Genomic DNA, 6,000 nt, shown 5'->3' with positions numbered 1-6,000 from the left:
AACTCATGCGGAGGTGGCTTTAGCTTCTTAGTGCAGTGCTTTAACCCGCTGCGCCACCAGGGAGGGCCCTCACAATAATAATATTTAGGGGGAGACAGAAGCAGCAGCCAGGATGGTAAGGGTGAATTAACTAAATGCCATCAGAGTACTAGTAAAAATATTTTAAAATAAAATGTGAAGGCAAGAAAGAGAAGAATATTATGCCATGAATCTATCAAGAAATATTACTGTGGTAGGAATTATGATGGCCCAGTGAATAGCATAACAGACCAACAGTCCCAATTGGAGCCAATTAGAGAATCTGAGATTCCATTGCTCATGGCAACATGGCTGGTTCAGTTGACATATGGGAGCTTTTAAGGCAACTATTTTTTTAAATTTTTAAAAAGATTTATTTATTTATGCATACAAGACTTGGGATATAGGCCAGAGGTACAAGGGATGGGAGGGTTTACCAGAGAAAAATTGGGGAGCAGAAAAGACAAATTGACTGAAATACACTGCTGAGGGGAGCAGGAGACAAGACAGGAGAGGTCTGCTTTGCCATGTGGGTCACCTCCCTGGCTGGGGATCAAACTCATGTTGCAGCAGCTGCAGATAGCTACATCATGCTGCTCTTTAACCACTTGTGGCACCAGGGAGGGCCCGACAACTATCTGTTTTTATCTGGATTCTGCATAATCCTTTTAAGAAGATCCTATAATGTTGCTTTTTGGTGTTGAGATGTCTTACTTGCATTTTTTGAATGTGTGATTACAAGGTTTTGTATAACTAGAAAAAGTAAATCTTCAATGTCACATAATATCAGATATTAAAAGTTTTCAATTCATAGGAATGACTTTTTTGTAAGAGGAGTACCTTACATTTATATATTCCTGCAGTCAAGTATATGCAACTCTCTATCCTTCATGAGATACAATATTTCTATAACAGAATTAAGACTATCTTGACATATACTATATTTAAACCTAACATGGACCTTGTGAGATCAGTGGGGCAGGTAGCATTATAAATCACTTTACCAGAGATAAAACTGAGACACAAAGGAAGTTAAATAAATAGTAAGTCCAAACCAGAAACCAGGTTGTGATAGAGAAAATTTCTAGGGAATGATTCATAAGAGTTCACACTCTCCCCAAACCGCTCAGATATGTGACTATGATGAGAAATTGCATTTCCATGATTGTGCTGCTATGAGCTTCGATGATCTGAGAAATAGGAAAAGAAGGAAAAGGAAGTGGAGAAGAAGGGGGGAAGAAGAGGAGCCAGGTGTACGTAATCCAATCACATGACCTGCACATGAATCCTTAAAACTGTTTTCTGATGGTGGTAGAAGAGAAAAAGAAATCACAAAAAGATATGGCAAAAGGGGGAGTCAAAAACTCAAAGCACAAGAAGAAAATGAGGTGGGTCAGCCGCCAGCAAGCTCAGAAGGGAGCCACAGAGCAGAAAGGACTGCAGCCCAGCCAGTACCTTCTCTTTGACCTTGAGAGACATTCAGCAGAGAACCCAGCTGAGTCACACTTTGCCCAGATTTATGACCTACAAGAAATGTGACGTGACAAATGGGTATTATTTTAAGTCACTAAGTTTGTAGCAATTTGTCATAAAAATGAATACATAAGTTGTCTGATGCCATCACAATTTTCCACACCCCACTCTTAATCAATGCTAAAGAAATAATGATAAACTGAAAAATCACAGTACTAACACTCTAGCTTTGTTAATGTAATTTTGATAAGAAGTTTAGCTTTCCTAGAGAGATTTTTTTCAGACCTGACCTCATATCTTTTGATTCCTAGCCTGTGGTCTTGAACTCATTTTCAAGATGATAGAAACCTCATTTCCTTGTGTTGTTTGCTTATTTGAAAACAATTCAGGTAAATTATATATAAAATTATCCAAGAAGAAAATGGAAAGGCAATTTTGCTGTCATTGTTTATGAACATTTTAAAACTCTCTTTATTAAACACTGAAAATATCGTGATTGAGCAAGTACAGAGAAGAACCATAGTTTTATCTGTCCATGGCCTCTCTCTCTATAAGCTTCCATTCTTCTGGGAATACACTTCCCATTAATGAACCAGGTGGCTCTGAGAAAAGGTCCATGCTAATTTATAATCCCAGCCCACCTGCCCTCAGAAAACAGCAAATTGGTCTAGAAAACCCTCCTCTGGTAATTTATAACTTTTCCCTAGTAGATGCCTACGTTGATCCATCACCACTGATAGCAGTTTTAGGATATAGAACTCAGGAAAGAGTTGACAAAAGTGTTTCTCCCCATGCATAGGAAGCCAATTGACAGCAAGAAGAATCCAAAGAGCAAGTCCAGAGCCAAACCAAAGCAAGAAACAGAAGCAAGAGTTGGAAAGAGATATTATTTCAGTTGTTCTGGAAGTCCATCTGCATCCGTATTATAGTTCATGACATTCTATAGCTAACATTTTTAATTTTATCCCCAAACTAGTTCAAGATGGGGTTAGTCACTTGCAACCAATAGAGATGTGATTCATACAAGACAGGAATTTTATTTTTTTTTTCCTTGAAAATATGTATCACCATGTAATGGGAGAAACTACAACAAAGAAAAGTATCCAAGTATTTCCAAGACACTCAGTGATTCAACAGAGCTTACATTTTGATTCCTTCCATTTCAAACAGGTTTACCTCCAACTGTCACACTCCCTCAGCTGTTTTTGTTCATCACACCAAACACTTCCCAAATATCTTGAGCATGTAAAAATGACAGATCCTATAATTTGTCACTGTCAAATTATAAACCTGTACTGGGTACCTGTCTCACTAATCTAGTATACCTACTTTTGAACAGGTATACTATTCAATACTATTAATTGACACTGAAAGTAAATGAGTTTACAGTGTTACATATATCTAAAAGAGGAACATGCATAATAATTTTAAGTCAAATATAGATCTTATGATTATATAGACAATATGAAGCAGTTTTTATGTTTTGACACTTGACACTTGTAAGGAAGAGATAATAGTGCCAAAGATAAATCCATTCTTGTATGACTGGTTAATATTTCATGAATAGAATCATAATATAAGCATTAGATAATTGCGAAGTGAAAAAAAAAATTGGCTAGATTGACCTTGTGGAATCCCTTTTCTTTGGGCAAATTATTTTAATTTTTCTAAGGTCTCATCTCTAAAATAGGATTCCAAAGTGTATTAAGTTTAAGGATTCAAGCTGGGAACAGACTTCTGGATTCAGATGTTGACCTAATTGCCATGACTTTAAGGAAGTTACCTCATGAACCTTGATTTTCTAGTGCATCTTAGGATAAACAGAGAAATAAGCACACAGGTGAGCAGAAGGATACATACAGATGCATACATGTATACACTCATCTATATATTTATAAATGTCAGGCAAGAATACTCAAGATGGGCCTTCCCTGGTGGTACAGGGATCAGAGAAAGCACTCTCAAGCTATCGCCAGTCACTGCAGCATGCCAGAGTTCTACCCACAGCCTGCCAGGTTGCTAATCCACATGGTTCAGCAGACCTCTCCTATCTTGCCTGCTGCTGCCTTCAGCAGTGTATTTCAGTAGATCTGCCTGTTCTGCTTCCCACTCTCCTATGGTTAATCCTCTCACCCCCCACACTGGCCTGTATCCCAGTTCTTTTATGCATAAATAAATATAAATCGTTAAAGAATAAAAAAAAGAATATTCAAGATCCTTGTTCATGAGAACTAGAAATAAAATAGGATAAAAGCAATCAAATTATCCACCAACAGTTGATTTAACTGCAGCAAGATTATCCAGGGGAATTTTGTTCAAAATTAACAATGAACAAATGACAGTTATGCACATCAATAATGATGAATCTTCTGGTAAAATACTGAGAAACTAATAAGTTCTAGCAGAAGTGACACAGAATTTTACTTACATGAAGCTCAAAAAGCAAGTACAAGTAAATCATGTATATTTAGAGATATAAACATAGATGGCAGAACTGAAGACAAAAGGGTAAGGGTTTATACACAGAATTTAGATCAGCGGTAACTTGGAGAGGTAAAAGGGACTTTGGCTGGCACACATACAGGGCATCTAAGGACTGAAAACACTGTATTTCTTAAATTGTGAGCTGCATTTAGTGTGTTTGCTTCCTAATTGTTGTATAACCTCCTTTTATGTGACTTCAGAACAAAAATGATAATTACAGTAACAAAATGCAATATTCTGAGAGAAAAAATTAGATTACAGATGTTGAACACTAGTGTCTAACATAGAGTTAGCTCTCGATAAATGATAGGAACCATGATGATGATGGTATGACATTCAGATAATTGTTCCACTTAGAATAATATAAAAAAATGTATCTATGTAAACTATTGTAAATTCCAGTTTGTCTAGAAATCTGTTAGAATCACAGTCCTAACGGAAATTAAAACTTGGTGGTTTTCAACCATAGTCACCCAACAAAATACTGGTTCTCAGTCACAGACAAGTACCCCAATGGTTAAATGTCAGACATGTGGTGGCTATTCATACTGAAGAATATGAAATATTTAGTTACTTGACATCAGAGAATTAAGCCCAATCTTTTAAAAAAATGTTTATTTAATATCTGCACCTTAGTGAAGAAAATGATAAACAGTAATCAAGAGTTGACATCAAGCTATTTTAACTGTTTACAGAATAATAGAATTGGAAAATTAGTAAAGTAGCTTTATCACTAGCTAATTCAATTATTTATTTTATAGCTTAAAAAAAGATAAAACTCAGGGAGATAACTGATTTCTTCAACTGAGTCCTGGTAGAGTCAGGACTAGATTATAAGTTAGGATGGAAGCTTCATAAAGTCACCTACTACCGGTTCATAAGATGAAACAGAAGGGAAGGTAGAAACCAGGTGGTGCAAGAGGGGGATGTGAGTGAGGTCTGGTATAGAAAACCCAGCGCTCCATCTTTTCCAAGGAGCTTACAAGCTCAAATCAAACTGAAACTCCCCTGAAACATAGGTATGACACAGTTGTGTTTTTTTTTTTTAATATTTCTGAATTAATCCCTTTGAGACAAAGACAGACTTGGAGAATTCTAATAAAGGATAAAGGTTCATTTGCAATCTCAATAAACTTTTATCTTACCTTATCTTACCTTCTATTCCATTACCTTCATGACGGTCATATAATACATTACTTGCTCTTACTTAACTACTGTATTCTAGAATCATGTTTATCTCTAGTCAGTCGCCAATCTAAAGTAAAGTAAAGGTTACTATTCCTTTAATCATTATTCAAAGAATATTTGTTAGGGATAAAGGCTCTGTATTAGACACTGGAAATTTGATAGCTATTATAAAAAAAAACAAATTTTACTTACCCTGTCCAATCAGGGAGACAATGATTTATTAAAAAGAAAAATGAACCAACCAAAAGTAACTCTGTACAGACTAACTCCCTCAACCCATATGTCACAGGGACAATTACATAAAAGCCCATAAAGAACATTTGCTTGCTTCAAGACCTCATCAGCTTGAGCCAGCTGATAGGGAAAGTAGGTCTTGTGGTTGAACTCCTGAACCAGGAAAGTTTCAGTCCAAAGTTTCTGTCAGGTGACGTGACCTACAGAAGTATTTCTATTCCCTGGCTTAACTTTATGACCAGGAACGATTGCCTCTTATTTGCTCTATATGCTTGCAACATATGGTTCAGTTACCAAAGCTGTCCCAAGCAAGGGGTTTCCTTCTAAGGGAAAAAGAAAAATAATCCCTTAAATGCAAGATTTAATTAATGGAAATTAAGGTTTAATTGATTAATGGAAAAACTCAGGTGATCAAACTATGCCTCCGCCCCTTTTATTGTCTGATGTTTAGTGGCTTGGGAACTTTTACAATAAGCAAAAAAATCTCCAAACAGAAAACAGACTTTTGTACCTTTTACATTCTAATTTGTTGCCACATCACAGTATTTGCTGTAGCCCATAACAAGAGAGTATGACCTCATCAGTTACTAAAGGCCACTTGCC

This window comes from Condylura cristata, unplaced genomic scaffold, assembly GCF_000260355.1.
Source record: "Condylura cristata isolate star-nosed mole 26May11 unplaced genomic scaffold, ConCri1.0 scaffold00006, whole genome shotgun sequence".
NCBI classification, from domain to species: Eukaryota; Metazoa; Chordata; class Mammalia; order Eulipotyphla; family Talpidae; genus Condylura; species Condylura cristata.
Note: the sequence above shows the minus strand (reverse complement) of the source record.